Genomic DNA, 23,050 nt, shown 5'->3' on the forward strand with positions numbered 1-23,050 from the left:
TTTGAGGATTTCGTAAATGGGTCTGAGCCCTTAACCTTGAATACGCCACTGCCTTTACCTCTTACATACATGTTTATTGTTTATACTGCTACGAGAATAATTATTCTGGCCGTTATGAAAATTTACTAACACGTTGCTGCAATATCGATAAAACCAAGTACAAAATTAAAAATAAGTCAAAGAGCCATATCTTATACCCAAAAGAGCCATATATGGCTCGCGAGCCATAGGTTCCCGACCACTGATGTACAGACACCGTCATGATTACGCTTGACCAGACGTGAAGCAGTAAAAAGAACCCATCATAAATACATTGTTTGGCCTGGACTGTCTATGTCCTATATGAAGACGCTAGAACGCGGTAAAGGTGTGGAACAGCAATTACACCAATTATTAAGTACGTAAAATCGGAAGTTAACACGTTGATGTGAGCTAAATTGAGAATCAGCTATTTCTTCAATTACTTATTTTTTTACTCATAATGTTACTTTATTTAAGTTAATCTATGCTGGGGCGCCTAATACACATTTCCACTACACGGCATTCCTTGTTGTTCTCGATATGACACGCATATTTATAACCATAACAGAACATTTCTCGTTACTGTCTGGGTCGACAACAAATTAATGGGGTCAAGTACGACAGTATGAGACAGACAACAAGCGCCACTTTGTATAGCCGAGCCTATTGACATCTAAAACACGCACCAGGATCTCACGGATTAGGAGAAAACTATACTGACGTCACGACCGGCAATTATGACCCACCGTACACGAAATTGAATCAACCGCGGAACGACAAGTCACCCAGGGTGGTTTGACGGACTATTGTTCCCAAGCAACGAAATTGGACCACGGAACAGCAGGGCAGGGCAGGCAACTATTATCAAGCCCCGTCGTCCGGGATCTCACATACGGACCCGAGGAAATTATTCCCAAGCCTCGTCGTGTTTACCACGTAATTGGATTAATCAACCCACCGCGGAACGACAAGTCAAGACAGGAGAACTATACCGATTCGTCGGCGTGCATACCATTGAAATTAAAGGCCGATCCATTGTTGCTCGAGCGAAATATAAAAAATACTAAATACGCAAGTCTCGTGTCCAGAGGTCAGGCGAGGCAGAATCAGGAGGCGAGTGGAAAAGCACAAGTAGAAGTACTCAAGTCTCATGTCTGAGTACAAAGGTCAATCAAGATTCTTTGTTCGTTTTCTCTCTATTGGTAATTATTCCCCCTTCTTGATTGCCGCACAGTGAGAAGGGAATTCCCCTCGAGTATTGCTGCAAAATTGAGAATGAGCTAATTCTTTCACTATCTTTTATATTGATAATTCTTGTTTGTTTATTATAATCCTTGCATGCGCACCGATCGCACATTTATATTACTACTGATGCCATATATGATGATGTGATTGTCGATATACAATATTCTTTCCAACTCTCTACTAGTTGCTGCTGCCGGACGAGAATCAGCCGGAAATATTCGAATTTATTCCAATATGAATATAATATTCAATTGATGAGTGGATGTTTGGATTAGATACTATGAAACGGAAATGTGGGTGCAACTGAGTGAGAAAGGTATAAGTGCTTTGGTTATCAAAGTATTATATACATAATCCAACAAGTGAAGAGATTAGGTTACCAAAATACAATACGCCAATCTAGTTCGTACCACAGTAAAAGTTAGTGTATCGTTTAAATGCATTACATTGAGCTTAGGCCATCTGTTCACCCCTGATACGCACTTCACCTATCTCCTACCACCATACCCAACCAACCTATAAATCAAGTCGGGGAATCACTTACACATCGTAATTAGACCAGCATGACGATCAAATAAGGGAGTTGTTTTGTCATTACGTATAGTTTGATATACATGTCGCCAACGGTGTGGTCCTCATAAATGTCAGTCACAATGAGTTTTCATATCATTTGAAATTATTGAGCCATATTTTTGATGAAAATTACATTTTGAAAGCGTTGGTAATTCATTATGGATACATTGTATCCTACGTTACGGGGACCTTTCATTGCTTAGTGTTCGGAGTTGATCATAAGACAGTAAAACGTATAGCAGGGTGTTCGAAAGCATTTCCGTGCGGGCTTCCCATATTTTCGTGTTTTTATTTCGCTAGTGAACAGGCAAAAACCTGTCTGCGTATCAGGATCACGTGACAGAGTCGTCGGCATTCGGTAATTTTGTAAGGTTGAAGCGGGCTGCCTGATATAAAATACGGTACTCATATCGACTCAAACTCCAATCCACAAACATTTTTGGCTACTTCTATTGCAGTGGTTCTCCACCTGGGGCCTGCGAAGCATTTCCTGGGGTTCCGCAGAACCTTTAATTTACGAGGCAGTTGATAACCCAATTTGTATTTTTTTAATTAGGAAAATGACGAGACAGATTCGGTTCATTACTGGTAAAACTTCAGGACTCATATCAACAGAATGACGGTCTGAGATGTAATATTCTACTGTGCAAACTCATTTCAATTGCTAAATTACCAATAGCCTACCGATACAGCAGATGTTCTGTTAGGGATAGTGAACAAACAAAAAAAGTTGGAGAAGTAGGTCAATCACGGTGACTTCCAATTGGTTGCAAAAATGCATTTCTCATATTACATAACCACTGTTCCAAAATAACTTTAAAATGACCTGCTAGATGGAAATTACCATGCTGGACGTTATGTGATCATTAAAAATATGTTTCTCAATTTTGGCAACATATTTGTTGCAATCGTAGCCAAAGGTGCCGTCGGAAGCGTTACACTTTATTATTACATTCGCAACCACCTATATTTGAGGAAATGGATTTTGGCACTGGTACATATCAAATTGAAGGCGCGGATTTTCAAGACACGACCACGTATTTCAAGAAATGGAGTTGCGGAATTCGCTTTAAAATAATAAAAATCTATCCAATTTATACATAACTAATAGGCCTACGTTGCAATCTCCAAGAACGTATATGTTGTTGCGGTTTATCACTAGCCTGGGGTAAATATTTGCACAAGACAGATGACGGTTGCATGATAATTGAGCTAAATTTGAACTAAAACTTCGTGATGGGGGGGGGGTCCGTGGCGGTCCGGGATGGCCCAAAAGGCGTCCGCGAAGACAAATAGGTTGAGAACCACTGTTTAAGTGTGAGCAGAGAGAACTTCCCTGCTTTGAATTGTATTTGGAGCAGACGTTCACGCTTTAGACTTTAGAGCATTGTTTCATGTCCGGTGTTCCACGGAACATTACTGGTTCCACGGGCCACTTTCATGGATTATGCGGAATTTAGGAGACTCACACATATGATTTGTACGACGGTGTAGACATTGCAGGTCCTCAAACCCGATCGGTAGTGTCGTTGTGACTGTTGCAGTGATACGTCGTGTGCTGCGGCGTACGCAGGTGGTACTGGAATTCAAAATCGAAACCCCGTCCTTCTTGAAATGACAAATATATCCCAAATATTTATATACTCACTTCGAATTGGGCAATTGTTATCACGCTGTTGCATTTGGACCGAACCATACAATGACACTCTCCAAGGCAAAGCCGCGCATTTCTGAACTGGTATCTGAAAGGGAATAGCAGAAGCCAGACCGATTTACAATAGATATTCACTATCATGTTCGTGTTTTGTGTGAAAATTGAAAATCAATGGGTTTGTTCTTATACCACCATGTTGATGGACTGGTCATTCAGTGCCCCCCTTCATTTGTAGTAATGAATAAGATACGGATTATCAGTAGATTTTTGTTTTTTTGACTGGGCGAACATGTGAAGTACTGCGAAAGCCTGAAGAATGGCGTATGTTGCCATTGTTGTTTGCGATAATATTGGTGTAACAGTAAGGAGCAACTGCTTTAGAGGCACCACCGGTAAAAACTTCATTGTTATCTTCATTCAGACAATAAATTATTTCATATATCCGATAATACATACAGAGTTAAAGGTCGTCAAAGTAGTCAAAAATTTCTACTCAAGTAGATGCAAGAGTGGTGATTTACAAGTAAGTAAAAGAAATAATCAAGGCCTATTTTGCCTGAAAAGCTGAAAACTGTAGTAGAAGTAGAAGAGCCGAAATAACTAACGGCAAACGCAAGAATTATTGAATTGTTTCTATAGGCCTGGATAGGGTTGTCAGACTTGCGGAATTTCCCGGACATGTCCAAAATTTCACTGTTCAAACAGCGTCCGGAAGGACATTCTAAAATTTGCCAAAATGTGGGTACGCGCACAATAAAATCAAATAATACATAGTGACACTAAAGCACGCGAAATGTGACTCAAATTTTAAATTCAATATTACCGCCCCAAAATTCTTTACTTTATGTTGATTGACGACATAACGTCATTTCACTATCGTCCGCTATCGCAATCGTAATGAGATTTTCAAATGCACAAATAACTAGGGTGCACTGTTGCAACGGAAGTGTCACTACCAGAAGCGAAGGCCGCAATCATAACGCTGTGTGTTGAACTATGGCAAGACCAATACTTTTCTTTAGACACCGGGTCGCACTATCATCGATTCCGTCATTCAGTCGTTTCTTCGATTCCATCATGTTTCAGCTCCGAGGACTCATCCGTTCAAAATCGGTTGTGTTCACCCTTCTCCAAATCCCACCCCTTTATGAACGTTGTCATACCCGTAGCGGTGTATCATTTCATTATTGTATGTCCAGAATATCGATTTCATCGCTGATGTCCGCGCAACGAGTGTACTAGACTCAACCTTCATTTTACACTGTTTTATGTGTTATCTAATCCCGCCACACCACCTGCTTATTTTGTTCTCTCTAGTAGTAGATTCGTATGAGTGCCTTTTTCCTGAATTTTCCTGAATTTGTTTGCGTTGTAGTCCGTGGCACATAAGACCTAAACAGTAGGGTGACCACATTTTGCGATCTGAACAGTAGAACGCTTTTCAAAAATTCTGAAAGCTCTTGCATCGGAAATGAAAACTGGTGATTTCGAAAAAAAAATGGTCATCGCTTTCAATCGGCTCCCGAAGTACCCGCTCTTTACGTTACAATCGTGGTGTTACCTGAAAGAAAAAAAAAAGATAAAAAAATCATCTTTCCATCTCCACTCCCGAATTACCTGTCGCGCCGTAATTTTCGTTGATTATCGTGCCAACTTTAACGTTCGCTGCGTCGGAGTGGAGTCTTTGAGCGCATTTTAATACTTCTTCTAGTCTAGAAAAAGAGGACAAATTCCAAAAAAATAGCACAATTAGGCGTCCTCCGAGGACACTTTCAATTTATTCGAAAAATAAAACAAATCCTCCAAGTAAAGCGTATTCGTGAAAATACGCTCAGGGCTCATGCATGAGTATGCCGGATATGAAGGGTTAAAAGAGGACGTATAGTAACCCTACTCAACAGGTGATAAGTGGCATTGAAAACTTTTTGATATTAATTATAATGAAAATGACATCACGTTAGAAATAAGCGATGGCGGTATGATTTCGCGTGATCTACCATTCGTGCAGAGAAAATGGTCGTTTATTTTAAATTGAAAATCTGTTTTGTGAAGGACAAATATTTATTTCCCTAACACATCGCCTTTGATACGTCGCTCACGATAGCACGCAAACCCGACAATGTATGAAGGTTAGCCCATGCCCGACTCGAATTTGCCTTCTGATCATGATTCAATGATCTTTTGGCCCTTTACGTATCGCTTGATGTAATGATGTGAAGATGTGATTTTATATTATCTTTTTTTAGTTTTCATTCAGTGAGTATGCCTCCCTGTTACATCGTCTAGGACAAGTAAGTGGGTGTCTGATTTCGAAGACTACTCAGTAGTGAGGGTTGATCAAATTGGTACGCACCAATCATGCGTGTCGAGTCCGCCCCCGAGGCTATTTACGTTCATCGTGACCGTTAGACTATAACCGTGTGTATTTAGGAGCAAATTTCGAAAAGTATGATGTCTATACAAGACTATATTCGCCAGATATTATATTATGTGTATTTTTTCTGGATATTTAACATTAGTATGTGTATTTAGGACTTTGTATTTGGATTAGTGAGCGTTAGATGTTTTCGGCCATATAACTTTACCAAAGGCCCATTGCTTTTAGACTATCTATGTTCACGAGAACACTACAGCACCCAAGGCGAAAATAATCGAACGAACTATAGCCGCAGGCGCGCGATTCTCAGGGCTGTAATTATACAAACACTTTATCTGCATATACGCGAACCCCAGCGTTATAACGACAGGGACTAATTAACGCGTTCTGAAGCCGTAAATTTAATCAACTTCAATGATATGGCCATGATTTAAAGATGGTAATATCTCTTAATGACTTTATTACTCTGAATTTTAAATTATCCACACCTATTGGTTGAAATGTTGTTAAGTAACTAATGTTTTCAACATGACCTAAACGCAAAGTGCACGAATTTCCATGTTGATCAAATACCACAAACTTTGCTTGCTTTCAGAGTCAGTAACTGAGCGCATAACAGAATTTACCCAAAATAGTCGGTACTCCGAAAATTTTGTATAGTAGAACTTTTTAAATTCATTTTACACTCGCGGTTTTATTGTTATATATTAAAATTAAACAATCACCTTCGCTGCAGGTACGCGATCCCTAACGTTATAATGATAGGGACAAATTAGCCGCATGAAAGCGAGTCTAATGAATATAACGACAGACAACAAGTTAGTTGAAAAGTAAAACTAATCGTGACCGATGCATTAATGACTTCAATACTCTGTATTTTAAATTATCCACACCTTTGAGTCGAAACGTTGTTAAGTAAGTCATGTTTTCAACACAACCTAAATGCAGTGCACGAATTTCCATATCGATCAAATACCACGAATTTTGCTTGCTTTCAGAGTTAGTAACTAAGCGCGTAACATAATTTAATCGTAAGCTTTACTTGAATTTTAAGTTTCCGATTTCAAACTGAACGGTGGGATATGTATTGACCAATAAAGAGTGACACAATATAGTAAACATGTGTGAGAAAACTCACAAGTAACCCGACATGTCAAATTTTGTTACGCATTTCATGATTGAACAACTTTAAAACCAACGCAGTTTCCCCCCGCACAATTATGAAGCCCGATTTTCTCGTTGTTATAATTAAACGAACACCATCGCCGCAGGTACGCGATCACCGACGTTATAATGATAAGGACAAATTAGCCGCATGAAAGCGAGTCTAATGAATATAACGACAGACAACAAGTTAGTTGAAAAGTAAAACTAATCGTGACCGATGCAAGACGACGTGAAACAGCGCTTTCGCTCGATTCTTGTAGTGACCACATTTCATACGATTCAGTCCTTTTCATGTCACTAGAATAAGGATGATTAAACCGACAGTGAAACGCCGCCGGCGTCTTATAACGTAATAATGTAAGCTGCGTCGGGTGCTGCTATAATGTTCGGAGCGAATATAGTAGAAATATAACCAGTAGCTTACTTTGAAATCTCTACTTGTAGTTGTATTGGAGCAGAATTGTGACCGATACATTAATGATTTTAATACTCTGTATTTTAAATTACCCACACCTATGAGTCGAGATGTTCTTAAGTAACTCATGTTTTCAATATCACCTAAACGCAAAGCTCCAAAATTTCCATGTTGATCAAATACCACAAACTTTGCTTGCTTTCAGACTTAGTAACAAAGCGCATAACAGATTTCACCTAAATAAGTCGGTACTACGAAAATTTTGTAAATTAGAGCTTTTTGGTGATGGACTTAAGTTCCAATGAACAAGTGTTCACGTAGGTTCGAATGGAGCAGAATTGTGACCGATGCATTAATGATTTTAATACGTACGTATTTTAAATTACCCACACCTATGAGTCGAAATTTTCTTAAGTAACTCATGTTTCCAATATCACCTAAACGCAAAGTTCCAATATTTCCATGTTGATCAAATACCACAAATTTTGCTTGCTTTCAGACTTGGTAACAAAGCGCATAACAGAATTCACCTAAAAAAGTCGGTACTCCGAAAATTTTGTAAATTAGAGCTTTTTGGTGATGGACTTAAGTTCCAATGAACAAGTGTTCACGTAGGTTCGAATCCCACACCCAGTACGTTTTACGAGAATTAACATTTTTAGATTCAAATAGAGCATATTGAGTACTTTTTCAGCGCATTAGAGACGTTTACACTATGGAGTTCGTAAGCTTTGCTTGAGTTTTTTAAATTAAGGTAGAAGTAGCCATTTCCGAGTAAGTAAAACGTTAGTATTTTAGGTCCATTTCTGCTTAATGCAATAATTATCGCGGTGTTGAAGCAGTCCAATATCATAAACACTTGAAAGAATTTGTTGCATGCAGCTAAAAACCTAATTGAGTACTCGGAAGAAGTACAAGTAGCACAGTTTGTGGTGTTTGTATGACATCAAAATTTACGTACTTTTCGCTTACCTTATGTTAATAGTGTTCCTCGTCTATCTACTTTATAAGATTCAGTGTAGAAATTCAGTAGAAATGTAAACACGCTTGAATATGACTAAAACTCGCATAAGCATTACACTATGATTGATTATTTCAATTAGCAAGCATAATAGATCATCACCTAATGAATGCAAGGACGAGTTCGCAAGTGGAAAATAAGTCAGATCGCTCGAAATAATAGTCCCGAGTTGCGTAAAGCTAAAATTTTGCTGGCTTTCAGAGTTAGTAACTAAGCGCGTAACAGAATTTTCCTAAAAAAGTCAGTACTCCAGAAATTTTGTAAAGTATAGCTTTTTGGCGTTGGACTTAAGTTCCAATGAACAAGTGTTCACATAGGTTCGAATCCCACACCCACTACGTTTACGAGAATTAATATTTTTAGATTCAAATTTAGCGTATTGAGTACCTTTTCTGCCTTTTTCAGCGCATTAGAGACGTTTACACTATGGATTTCGTGAGCTTTACTTGAGTTTTATAAATTAACGTAAAAGTAGTCATTTCCGAGTAAGTAAAACGTTCGTATTGTAGGTTCATTTCTGCTTAATACTATAATTATCGTGGAGTTGGAGCAGTCCAATATCAAAAACACCCGAAAGTATTTGTTGCATATAGCTAAAAACCTAATTGAGTACTCTGAAGAAGTGCAAGTAGCACAGTTTGTGGTATTTCTATGACATCGAAATTTAGCTAACCAGAACTTATACTTGAGTACTCCGAAATGTACAAGTACTTTACCTTTACACGACGTTTCTGTAAAATGAATACTGATTTTATTAAAAAATAAAAAAGCACGAAAAATTACATTTTATCCCAAACCATCAGAATACTAAAGTAGCTTATTGCGTATATGGACCTAATACTAAAGTGTGTGACACAGGAGTGATTCATTAAGTATAGCGCAAGCAGGCCAAACCTATAATTGAGTGCTCCAAAATGTACAAGTACTTCGCTATGTACTCCCTCCACGTAAAAAGTGACAGATTTAGACAAAAGTTGCTATAGAACTGCGTTAGTTTTAAAGTTGTTCCATCATGCAATGTGTGATGAAATTTGGTATGCTGCATAATCACAATGCCCTGGAGCTCATTTAGATACGTTTTTTTTAATGTAGTTACACATTCTAGTTGTTTTGATGTAAGGAAAAAATCATTCGATAACTCGATAGTTAACACGCGTTGATGTAACTTTCCTCATTTGTATGCATAGCCTACGCGAAATTATTATTAGCATCTTCGAAACTTTTGGTCTAGTTCATCCGCTTGCATTTCGAAACAGACCATCACGACAAGACTCTAACCCACCACATCCGAGGTTTCAGTTGATCATATCGAAGAATATCATGTCCATTCGTGTTACCACCCGCAGATTGCGCCACTGCCTCATCAATAATTGTTACGTCATCATCATCACTAGCTTCCGGCTCTTTACGATACATAACGTGCTGTTCACCGTATCGATAGCACCAACGAATATTCGTGAAAGGGTTGTAATCTCGGTGAAATAGTGTACGACACATTTTTCCACAATTCGAATGCATGTCGGTTCATACTAAGACCATGTTACGGTCAAATATGTGTGTTTTTCTGTCTCCAAGTCAGCTACCCCCACATTGAATGTACAGAGTCGGTGTCAAATTTCTACAGCTACGTAAGGGAATTTTTAGGGTTACCCAGAATGACGATTTTTTCAATATATTTGAGAAATGACATAACGCACCTTTAGGGCTGTGCAATCTGTTCCATCATTATACGCTTGTAAGTCGCCCCGAGCATTCGTGTGTCAACGAGTATGCAGTAATCATTTTCTTCGCTACCTGAAATGGAACGATTTAGCTTCAAACTCAACGCATTAGCATAGCGAATCTAAGTATAGACGATAAATAATATACAGTATAGCTCTACCTAATTAATTCATAATATTGTAACCACAGCGAGATTCGAGTAATGAGCGGGGCTAGATAGTCTACCCTAAACAGAGAACTTGCATATACATTCGAATTTATGCGACTTCGGCTATATTGCCGGTTAACATTATAGCCGCGCACAGGACTGATTATTACGTTATAGCTATTTAAATGGTACGATATAGGAGAAATCTCGGTACGCTGGCGATTTTTTCATAATAGTTGAGAAATGATATAACGCACCTTTAGGGCTGTGCAATTTGCTCCATCATCATACGCTTGTAACTCGCCCCGGGCTTGAATGTGTCCGCGAATATATGCCGTGATCATTTTCTTCGCTACATGAAATGAGACGATGTAGCTTCAAACTCAACGCATTAGCATGCTAAATTTAAAAAAAATAGGTCGTAAATAATATAGCGAAGCTCTACTTAATTAAATCTTAATATTGTAATAGCACAAATTATGACGTAGCGTGATCTAGGTATTACTATAGATGTAATATATGATTATTCAGCATTCGAAATGATAAAGCTTCAGCCATGAAGCTCTGGTGATTTTTTCAATATAATTGAGAAATGATATAACGCACCCTTAGGACTGTGCCATCTGCTCCATCATTATACGCTTGTAAGTCGTCCTGGGCTTGCGTGTGTCAACGAGTAGGCAGTAATCATTTTCTTCGCTACCTGAAATGGAGCGATTTAGCTTCAAACTCAACGCATTAGCATACCGAATTTAAATATAGACGATAAGTAATATACAGTATAGCTCCACTCAATTAATTCACAATATTGTAACCACCGCGAGATTCGAGTAATAAGCGAGGCTAGAGAGTCTACCCTTAACGGAGAACTTGCATATACATTCGAATTTATGCGACTTCGGCAATATTGCCGGTTAATATTATATCTGCGCACAGAACTAATTATTACGTTATTAGCTATTGGAGAAATCTCAACGTAATTCAATCTGCGTGCACAATCCACGTAAGCTAATACCGCATCGAGAAATTATAGCTAAATTTAGTTTAAATCGATACAAAAATACATGGATCCTACCTTACCTGTGATGCCTGCCTCGTTCGCTGTGCACATGACAATACTTGGAACAGAAATGTGAAGTTTTCAGAATGCGAATTACTTTACGTCGGAAGTAAACATTCTAATTCGTATCGCCAACGCAACTTTATTCATAATGTTCTAATTCGCATTATCGATGTGGCCCGACTTCTTGGAATCGTAATCAACTATATTCGTGGCACATTTACACGCGTCAATTTCTTGGAATAGTATTCGGCAACATGCGCGGCCCCAGCAATAATCGCGCAGACCCTAATGTTTTTGAGCTGCATAGCAATGAAATCTTTTGACTGCAAGCGCGAGTTCACAACTGACAAATATGTTAGATCGCACGAAATAATAGTCCCGAGTTGCGTAAAGTTAATGTTCTCCGCGTAGCTGAGATCGAGGTTTTTCAAGATTTCATCATCACACATCTAATGATGGAACACCTTTGAAACTATCGCAGTCGAATACCGACTTTTACGCATATCTGCTTTTCGTGAACACAGCATATACCCATACATAGTCAATTTTAATAACAGAATTAGTGTGCGAAACATCAAATTCTCACCTTGAACGTTGGTACGCAGTTGTAGGACATAATAAGAATGAACCATACCAAATTTCGTCACACATTTCATGATGTAACACCTTTAAAACCAACGCAGTTCTATACAGACTTTTGGCTAAGTCTGTTTTCCGTAGCGTAGCACGTACCTATGCATAGTCAACTTTAATAACGGAATTACCATGTTAATAATCGACTCCCGACCTTGAAACTCGCTACACCGTTGTAATACATTATGACAATGCACCATGTCAAATTTTGTTACGCATTTCATGATTGAACAACTTTAAAACTAATCCAGTTCCATGCCGACTTTTGCGGGGGCGTAGCACGTACCTATGCATACTCAACTTTAATAACGGAATTACCGGGCTTAACATTGAATGCGCAACTTGAAGATCGGTTCACAGGTGTAGGACATTATGACAATGGAACATACCACTGCGCTAACTTTCAGAATTGTTAAGTATAGTACTCGCACTTTGTGAGAATACCCAAGTAGGGTTTTTGCCTACATGCACCAAATACTCTCAAGTCCTTATGATATTGGAGTACATCAACTTCATGATAGCTAGAGTATTGAACAGAAATGGACCTAGAGTACTAACGTTTTACTTACTCGGAAATGACTACTTCTACCTTATTTTAAAGGATACCTCGTTCGAAGCGAAATTTATGTGGTTTTGGATAATATCCAAGATATAGGCTCACTTTGAAGGGTACTTCCTAAAACTCAAATATTGCGCAAAAAGTACAATTAGGGATCTAAAAGTAACTAATATAGATGGTTATTTCCGTAGATGACTTACCCTCTACTCAAGAGGTTTTTCAGGTGGAACTACCTACTTTTAGGACTGTGTATGTCAAAGTAGTTTGAGCTTACGTTTATATCACCTTGACAAGTGACATTATCAGACATGAAAATGATATTATCACGTAATACCAGAAGTTAACACACGTCAATGTGTTTCGGAATTCACGAGAAATTGCTTACTAAGAGAAGTATATTCTTGTGTACACAATAGCGGAGAGAATATTTAAAATGTAGTAAGCAGGCCGATGGGTATTCATTGAGTTGTATAAGCATAAAAAACATTCCTGCGTGCGCGTCTCAGGATTAGGTGGTAGGGTTAGGCAGGGTTTAGGAGCGCGCGGGAATGTTTTTTATGCTTATACAACTCAATGAATACCCATCGGCCTGCTTACTACATTTTAAATATTCTCTCCGCTATTGTGTACACAAGAATATACTTCTCTTAGTAGGCAATTTCTCGTGAATTCCGAAACACATTGACGTGTGTTAACTTCTGGTATTACGTGATAATATCATTTTCATGTCTGATAATGTCACTTGTCAAGGTGATATAAACGTAAGCTCAAACTACTTTGACATACACAGTCCTAAAAGTAGGTAGTTCCACCTGAAAAACCTCTTGAGTAGAGGGTAAGTCATCTACGGAAATAACCATCTATATTAGTTACTTTTAGATCCCTAATTGTACTTTTTGCGCAATATTTGAGTTTTAGGAAGTACCCTTCAAAGTGAGCCTACATCTTGGATATTATCCAAAACCACATAAATTTCGCTTCGAACGAGGTATCCTTTAAAATAAGGTAGAAGTAGTCATTTCCGAGTAAGTAAAACGTTAGTACTCTAGGTCCATTTCTGTTCAATACTCTAGCTATCATGAAGTTGATGTACTCCAATATCATAAGGACTTGAGAGTATTTGGTGCATGTAGGCAAAAACCCTACTTGGGTATTCTCACAAAGTGCGAGTACTATACTTAACAATTCTGAAAGTTAGCGCAGTGGTATGTTCCATTGTCATAATGTCCTACACCTGTGAACCGATCTTCAAGTTGCGCATTCAATGTTAAGCTCGGTAATTCCGTTATTAAAGTTGAGTATGCATAGGTACGTGCTACGCCCCCGCAAAAGTCGGCATGGAACTGGATTAGTTTTAAAGTTGTTCAATCATGAAATGCGTAACAAAATTTGACATGGTGCATTGTCATAATGTATTACAACGGTGTAGCGAGTTTCAAGGTTGGGAGTCGATTATTAACATGGTAATTCCGTTATTAAAGTTGACTATGCATAGGTACGTGCTACGCTACGGAAAACAGACTTAGCCAAAAGTCTGTATAGAACTGCGTTGGTTTTAAAGGTGTTACATCATGAAATGTGTGACGAAATTTGGTATGGTTCATTCTTATTATGTCCTACAACTGCGTACCAACGTTCAAGGTGAGAATTTGATGTTTCGCACACTAATTCTGTTATTAAAATTGACTATGTATGGGTATATGCTGTGTTCACGAAAAGCAGATATGCGTAAAAGTCGGTATTCGACTGCGATAGTTTCAAAGGTGTTCCATCATTAGATGTGTGATGATGAAATCTTGAAAAACCTCGATCTCAGCTACGCGGAGAACATTAACTTTACGCAACTCGGGACTATTATTTCGTGCGATCTAACATATTTGTCAGTTGTGAACTCGCGCTTGCAGTCAAAAGATTTCATTGCTATGCAGCTCAAAAACATTAGGGTCTGCGCGATTATTGCTGGGGCCGCGCATGTTGCCGAATACTATTCCAAGAAATTGACGCGTGTAAATGTGCCACGAATATAGTTGATTACGATTCCAAGAAGTCGGGCCACATCGATAATGCGAATTAGAACATTATAAATAAAGTTGCGTTGGCGATACGAATTAGAATGTTTACTTCCGACGTAAAGTAATTCGCATTCTGAAAACTTCACATTTCTGTTCCAAGTATTGTCATGTGCACAGCGAACGAGGCAGGCATCACAGGTAAGGTAGGATCCATGTATTTTTGTATCGATTTAAACTAAATTTAGCTATAATTTCTCGATGCGGTATTAGCTTACGTGGATTGTGCACGCAGATTGAATTACGTTGAGATTTCTCCAATAGCTAATAACGTAATAATTAGTTCTGTGCGCAGATATAATATTAACCGGCAATATTGCCGAAGTCGCATAAATTCGAATGTATATGCAAGTTCTCCGTTAAGGGTAGACTCTCTAGCCTCGCTTATTACTCGAATCTCGCGGTGGTTACAATATTGTGAATTAATTGAGTGGAGCTATACTGTATATTACTTATCGTCTATATTTAAATTCGGTATGCTAATGCGTTGAGTTTGAAGCTAAATCGCTCCATTTCAGGTAGCGAAGAAAATGATTACTGCCTACTCGTTGACACACGCAAGCCCAGGACGACTTACAAGCGTATAATGATGGAGCAGATGGCACAGTCCTAAGGGTGCGTTATATCATTTCTCAATTATATTGAAAAAATCACCAGAGCTTCATGGCTGAAGCTTTATCATTTCGAATGCTGAATAATCATATATTACATCTATAGTAATACCTAGATCACGCTACGTCATAATTTGTGCTATTACAATATTAAGATTTAATTAAGTAGAGCTTCGCTATATTATTTACGACCTATTTTTTTTAAATTTAGCATGCTAATGCGTTGAGTTTGAAGCTACATCGTCTCATTTCATGTAGCGAAGAAAATGATCACGGCATATATTCGCGGACACATTCAAGCCCGGGGCGAGTTACAAGCGTATGATGATGGAGCAAATTGCACAGCCCTAAAGGTGCGTTATATCATTTCTCAACTATTATGAAAAAATCGCCAGCGTACCGAGATTTCTCCTATATCGTACCATTTAAATAGCTATAACGTAATAATCAGTCCTGTGCGCGGCTATAATGTTAACCGGCAATATAGCCGAAGTCGCATAAATTCGAATGTATATGCAAGTTCTCTGTTTAGGGTAGACTATCTAGCCCCGCTCATTACTCGAATCTCGCTGTGGTTACAATATTATGAATTAATTAGGTAGAGCTATACTGTATATTATTTATCGTCTATACTTAGATTCGCTATGCTAATGCGTTGAGTTTGAAGCTAAATCGTTCCATTTCAGGTAGCGAAGAAAATGATTACTGCATACTCGTTGACACACGAATGCTCGGGGCGACTTACAAGCGTATAATGATGGAACAGATTGCACAGCCCTAAAGGTGCGTTATGTCATTTCTCAAATATATTGAAAAAATCGTCATTCTGGGTAACCCTAAAAATTCCCTTACGTAGCTGTAGAAATTTGACACCGACTCTGTACATTCAATGTGGGGGTAGCTGACTTGGAGACAGAAAAACACACATATTTGACCGTAACATGGTCTTAGTATGAACCGACATGCATTCGAATTGTGGAAAAATGTGTCGCACACTATTTCACCGAGATTACAACCCTTTCACGAATATTCGTTGGTGCTATCGATACGGTGAACAGCACGTTATGTATAGTAAAGAGCCGGAAGCTAGTGATGATGATGACGTAACAATTATTGATGAGGCAGTGGCGCAATCTGCGGGTGGTAACACGAATGGACATGATATTCTTCGATATGATCAACTGAAACCTCGGATGTGGTGGGTTAGAGTCTTGTCGTGATGGTCTGTTTCGAAATGCAAGCGGATGAACTAGACCAAAAGTTTCGAAGATGCTAATAATAATTTCGCGTAGGCTATGCATACAAATGAGGAAAGTTACATCAACGCGTGTTAACTATCGAGTTATCGAATGATTTTTTCCTTACATCAAAACAACTAGAATGTGTAACTACATTAAAAAAAACGTATCTAAATGAGCTCCAGGGCATTGTGATTATGCAGCATACCAAATTTCATCACACATTGCATGATGGAACAACTTTAAAACTAACGCAGTTCTATAGCAACTTTTGTCTAAATCTGTCACTTTTTACGTGGAGGGAGTACATAGCGAAGTACTTGTACATTTTGGAGCACTCAATTATAGGTTTGGCCTGCTTGCGCTATACTTAATGAATCACTCCTGTGTCACACACTTTAGTATTAGGTCCATATACGCAATAAGCTACTTTAGTATTCTGATGGTTTGGGATAAAATGTAATTTTTCGTGCTTTTTTATTTTTTAATAAAATCAGTATTCATTTTACAGAAACGTCGTGTAAAGGTAAAGTACTTGTACATTTCGGAGTACTCAAGTATAAGTTCTGGTTAGCTAAATTTCGATGTCATAGAAATACCACAAACTGTGCTACTTGCACTTCTTCAGAGTACTCAATTAGGTTTTTAGCTATATGCAACAAATACTTTCGGGTGTTTTTGATATTGGACTGCTCCAACTCCATGATAATTATAGTATTAAGCAGAAATGAACCTACAATACGAACGTTTTACTTACTCGGAAATGACTACTTTTACGTTAATTTATAAAACTCAAGTAAAGCTCACGAAATCCATAGTGTAAACGTCTCTAATGCGCTGAAAAAGGCAGAAAAGGTACTCAATACGCTAAATTTGAATCTAAAAATATTAATTCTCGTAAACGTAGTGGGTGTGGGATTCGAACCTATGTGAACACTTGTTCATTGGAACTTAAGTCCAACGCCAAAAAGCTATACTTTACAAAATTTCTGGAGTACTGACTTTTTTAGGAAAATTCTGTTACGCGCTTAGTTACTAACTCTGAAAGCCAGCAAAATTTTAGCTTTACGCAACTCGGGACTATTATTTCGAGCGATCTGACTTATTTTCCACTTGCGAACTCGTCCTTGCATTCATTAGGTGATGATCTATTATGCTTGCTAATTGAAATAATCAATCATAGTGTAATGCTTATGCGAGTTTTAGTCATATTCAAGCGTGTTTACATTTCTACTGAATTTCTACACTGAATCTTATAAAGTAGATAGACGAGGAACACTATTAACATAAGGTAAGCGAAAAGTACGTAAATTTTGATGTCATACAAACACCACAAACTGTGCTACTTGTACTTCTTCCGAGTACTCAATTAGGTTTTTAGCTGCATGCAACAAATTCTTTCAAGTGTTTATGATATTGGACTGCTTCAACACCACGATAATTATTGCATTAAGCAGAAATGGACCTAAAATACTAACGTTTTACTTACTCGGAAATGGCTACTTCTACCTTAATTTAAAAAACTCAAGCAAAGCTTACGAACTCCATAGTGTAAACGTCTCTAATGCGCTGAAAAAGTACTCAATATGCTCTATTTGAATCTAAAAATGTTAATTCTCGTAAAACGTACTGGGTGTGGGATTCGAACCTACGTGAACACTTGTTCATTGGAACTTAAGTCCATCACCAAAAAGCTCTAATTTACAAAATTTTCGGAGTACCGACTTTTTTAGGTGAATTCTGTTATGCGCTTTGTTACCAAGTCTGAAAGCAAGCAAAATTTGTGGTATTTGATCAACATGGAAATATTGGAACTTTGCGTTTAGGTGATATTGGAAACATGAGTTACTTAAGAAAATTTCGACTCATAGGTGTGGGTAATTTAAAATACGTACGTATTAAAATCATTAATGCATCGGTCACAATTCTGCTCCATTCGAACCTACGTGAACACTTGTTCATTGGAACTTAAGTCCATCACCAAAAAGCTCTAATTTACAAAATTTTCGTAGTACCGACTTATTTAGGTGAAATCTGTTATGCGCTTTGTTACTAAGTCTGAAAGCAAGCAAAGTTTGTGGTATTTGATCAACATGGAAATTTTGGAGCTTTGCGTTTAGGTGATATTGAAAACATGAGTTACTTAAGAACATCTCGACTCATAGGTGTGGGTAATTTAAAATACAGAGTATTAAAATCATTAATGTATCGGTCACAATTCTGCTCCAATACAACTACAAGTAGAGATTTCAAAGTAAGCTACTGGTTATATTTCTACTATATTCGCTCCGAACATTATAGCAGCACCCGACGCAGCTTACATTATTACGTTATAAGACGCCGGCGGCGTTTCACTGTCGGTTTAATCATCCTTATTCTAGTGACATGAAAAGGACTGAATCGTATGAAATGTGGTCACTACAAGAATCGAGCGAAAGCGCTGTTTCACGTCGTCTTGCATCGGTCACGATTAGTTTTACTTTTCAACTAACTTGTTGTCTGTCGTTATATTCATTAGACTCGCTTTCATGCGGCTAATTTGTCCTTATCATTTTAACGTCGGTGATCGCGTACCTGCGGCGATGGTGTTCGTTTAATTATAACAACGAGAAAATCGGGCTTCATAATTGTGCGGGGGGAAACTGCGTTGGTTTTAAAGTTGTTCAATCATGAAATGCGTAACAAAATTTGACATGTCGGGTTACTTGTGAGTTTTCTCACACATGTTTACTATATTGTGTCACTCTTTATTGGTCAATACATATCCCACCGTTCAGTTTGAAATCGGAAACTTAAAATTCAAGTAAAGCTTACGATTAAATTATGTTACGCGCTTAGTTACTAACTCTGAAAGCAAGCAAAATTCGTGGTATTTGATCGATATGGAAATTCGTGCACTGCATTTAGGTTGTGTTGAAAACATGACTTACTTAACAACGTTTCGACTCATAGGTGTGGATAATTTAAAATACAGAGTATTGAAGTCATTAATGCATCGGTCACGATTAGTTTTACTTTTCAACTAACTTGTTGTCTGTCGTTATATTCATTAGACTCGCTTTCATGCGGCTAATTTGTCCCTATCATTATAACGTTAGGGATCGCGTACCTGCAGCGAAGGTGATTGTTTAATTTTAATATATAACAATAAAACCGCGAGTGTAAAATGAATTTAAAAAGTTCTACTATACAAAATTTTCGGAGTACCGACTATTTTGGGTAAATTCTGTTATGCGCTCAGTTACTGACTCTGAAAGCAAGCAAAGTTTGTGGTATTTGATCAACATGGAAATTCGTGCACTTTGCGTTTAGGTCATGTTGAAAACATTAGTTACTTAACAACATTTCAACCAATAGGTGTGGATAATTTAAAATTCAGAGTAATAAAGTCATTAAGAGATATTACCATCTTTAAATCATGGCCATATCATTGAAGTTGATTAAATTTACGGCTTCAGAACGCGTTAATTAGTCCCTGTCGTTATAACGCTGGGGTTCGCGTATATGCAGATAAAGTGTTTGTATAATTACAGCCCTGAGAATCGCGCGCCTGCGGCTATAGTTCGTTCGATTATTTTCGCCTTGGGTGCTGTAGTGTTCTCGTGAACATAGATAGTCTGAAAGCAATGGGCCTTTGGTAAAGTTATATGGCCGAAAACATCTAACGCTCACTAATCCAAATACAAAGTCCTAAATACACATACTAATATTAAATATCCAGAAAAAATACACATAATATAATATTTGGCGAATATAGTCTTGTATAGACATCATACTTTTCGAAATTTGCTCCTAAATACACACGGTTATAGTCTAACGGTCACGATGAACGTAAATAGCCTCGGGGGCGGACTCGACACGCATGATTGGTGCGTACCAATTTGATCAACCCTCACTACTCTACTCCAAGTCGTTTCGACTCCTTCCTGTCCTTTCATTGTATCGCAGGTGCATTGAAATTATTAGTATTATTATTAATGGCACATTTACAGTGGCGCTTATCGCATTTTCATGCACCACGACACGAATATTTGTAATGATCATAATTCTTTGCCTTCCGTGTTCTTGAGGACGGGTTTCACTCTTTCTCTCACTCAGACGTCAGCCTCTCTCGCTCTCATGCGTGCCCATCGTGGTCTTTGCTGCCGACTTGTAGCACGGCTCATTTTCTGTCTGGACTTTTCAATGCACTGCAACTGCAGTGATGTCGGCGATGAGGAGCCCAGAGAAGGCGATGAGGAGCCCAGAGAAACCTCCGACACATAGAAGGTGGTCAGAACCGGGATTTGAACCCTCTTCCATTGGTGTCGTGGCTCAGTGCGTAACCAACTGCGCCACTCGCTTCCCAAGTGGATTGAAATGATGGAATTGTTGAAATTTAAATTGAATTGACATAGTTTGGGTTCCAGTTTTCTGCTAAAAACCGAACCCGGTCACTAGACCTCACAAGTATGGAGTATTCCCAAATATGAAATAGTTTTTATCACGTATTGATGATCTTTGAATGTAATCCGACGCCGGGTGTTCTGTCCAGATGTAGGTTCCACTTCACCACCATGTGGTCATGTCTATAAGATATTGCCGAGTTCTTTGTCATTACTAGCGAGTGGCACTGGAAATGACAACGGGATCTATACTTGGAATTACCTGCCCTATCGGGAGTAGAAGTTGAGCAGACCTAAATATTTGGAATGGTCTCGAGAAGAAGTGGTAAGTAAAGAAGTGATTTTCTACTCTTTCGAAGTAGCACTGCTTTTTTCGGTGGCTATTATTGTAGACAACCTTCAATTCTTGTTAACAGTTACCAACTGTTTTGGAAAAAAAGATTTCTTTTACCAACTTGAAAGCGTTGCATCTATCTGTTCTTAAGTAGAAATTTACCACGTTACTTCATCCTCTACCTGAGTACCAGCGATGACTGTTTTGTCCGTCTCTAGTCTCAAAGCGCAAGAATATTTGTACCGGACCGATTTAACCTCCTTTTCAGGAAATCGAAAATCTTCTCCAAGCACGCCTGAATGTTCCCCTTTTGGGATATTAGCCCCCTTGGAAATCCGTGACAGCTAGGCTAATGGACAGAGTCAACTGAAAATTGCCTTACATTACGCAGTAATGTGGACGTTCGAATGGGTCATTCGAGAGTCGAGTCGAAGTGATGACCATTTTTTAGTCAACACCAGGGTTACCAAGCGCCAACGTTGAAACAACAACTATAAGGCTGCAGTTTGTTTATTTGTCAGATTATTCCTTGCTTTAGACGTTGTGACTATTTCGTACCATATTCAATGTTCACCACAGGTCACAATAGTCACACGGACGATATGAATACTATAGATGGCCTCCCACTGCCTATCATACCGAGGGCGAAAGTGATGGCCTATTTTAAATTGTCAGTTTTTTTAAATTTCGTTAGGGGTCACACTAGGACCAAAATAGATATGTCGTCCGCACTAACAGAACATAATAACCCCTACCTTATACCAACTTTATAAATTTTCGAAATAGCTCCGTCACCATCTGTTGAAAACCACTGCTCTTACCGCTTTCCTGAAATTTTCAGAACCCTGATTAGCGCGATTGAGGCTACAGGCTTGAGTTTCTGGATCGGGGTGGTCACCTCGACGGACGACGAGGGGATATCCGCACCTGTGTTTATCGATCCGCTGGCTGGAACCCCTGCAGTAGGCCAGCTCACCAACTTCGGTACGTCCCCGGCCGATGGCTTCACCCTTACTGTGGGTCAAAGTATCTGCGCGCGCCTGGATGAAATTGGTCAGGATACCCTGATATTCGAAGCGTGCGATTCCGCGAGTCACCGCTACCTGTGCGAATCTTGCGGTTAAAATCCGACACTGTCACGAATTGGATATGATCAGAGATGGTCATTAACAACTTAATTATATTTGTAGTCCTTAGCCATGACGAGTTTCCGCCGAAAACATTCGATTTTAAAAAAAATATGAATATGTTATCCAATTGTATGTTAAAGTTTGGCTTGCCTATCTGTACGTATACATATATCACTAGAGCCCGACCGATATTGGATTTTGGGCCGATACCGATAACACCGATATATTCAGCTGATATTCAAATAAAGGTGAATCTACCTCAAAAGGCGCATTTTCAAAACTTCGGAGCATTTATTTCAACAACTTTACAGCATTGTCATACTTGAACATGAAATAGACTATAAAGGATGTATCTGGGCACTTTGAAAGTGTAAGCTGTACGAAATATAGCAATATTCCCAGTCTAGCGGTCAAGAGTTATAGTTCACCGACTTCCTACCATCATGTTGTGACCCCACGAAAATAGCCAATATTTTATCAGCTCCAATGGCCGATACCGATAATTCATTGAAAGTGTAATATCGACTCGATATTATCGGCGAACCGATAATTGGTCGGGCTCTATATATCACTTACTCAGGTAGATAGACTTTTAGACTTCTTCCACTTCTATACTTAACATTTTCTTAGGCAGATCTACTGACCTCTGTGCTCTTTGATTTTATGGATTAGCGATCTTGGATAG

The 23,050-nt window shown here is 38.6% G+C and overlaps 1 protein-coding gene and 2 long non-coding RNA genes across 3 annotated transcripts in view; 2 read left to right on the forward strand and 1 right to left on the reverse strand.

Moving 5' to 3' along the window:
• LOC145441749 (uncharacterized) overlaps window positions 1–23,050 on the forward strand; it is a 113,397-nt gene that overhangs the window by 25,640 nt on the left and 64,707 nt on the right. The gene's annotated exons all lie outside the window — the stretch shown is intronic.
• Window positions 9,938–12,080, reverse strand: LOC145439305 (uncharacterized). Its single transcript, XR_013915137.1, has 3 exons — window positions 10,950–12,080; window positions 10,601–10,742; window positions 9,938–10,267 (listed from the first exon to the last, which is right to left on the reverse strand). It is a non-coding gene; the product is annotated as an uncharacterized LOC145439305 (long non-coding RNA).
• On the forward strand, window positions 14,120–18,510 carry LOC145448963 (uncharacterized). The gene is made up of 3 exons (XR_013918084.1): window positions 14,120–15,282; window positions 15,490–15,631; window positions 15,965–18,510. It is a non-coding gene; the product is annotated as an uncharacterized LOC145448963 (long non-coding RNA).

This window comes from Botryllus schlosseri, chromosome 1, assembly GCF_051294905.1.
Source record: "Botryllus schlosseri isolate E-star chromosome 1, Bs_hap1, whole genome shotgun sequence".
In the NCBI taxonomy this organism is placed as follows: Eukaryota; Metazoa; Chordata; class Ascidiacea; order Stolidobranchia; family Styelidae; genus Botryllus; species Botryllus schlosseri.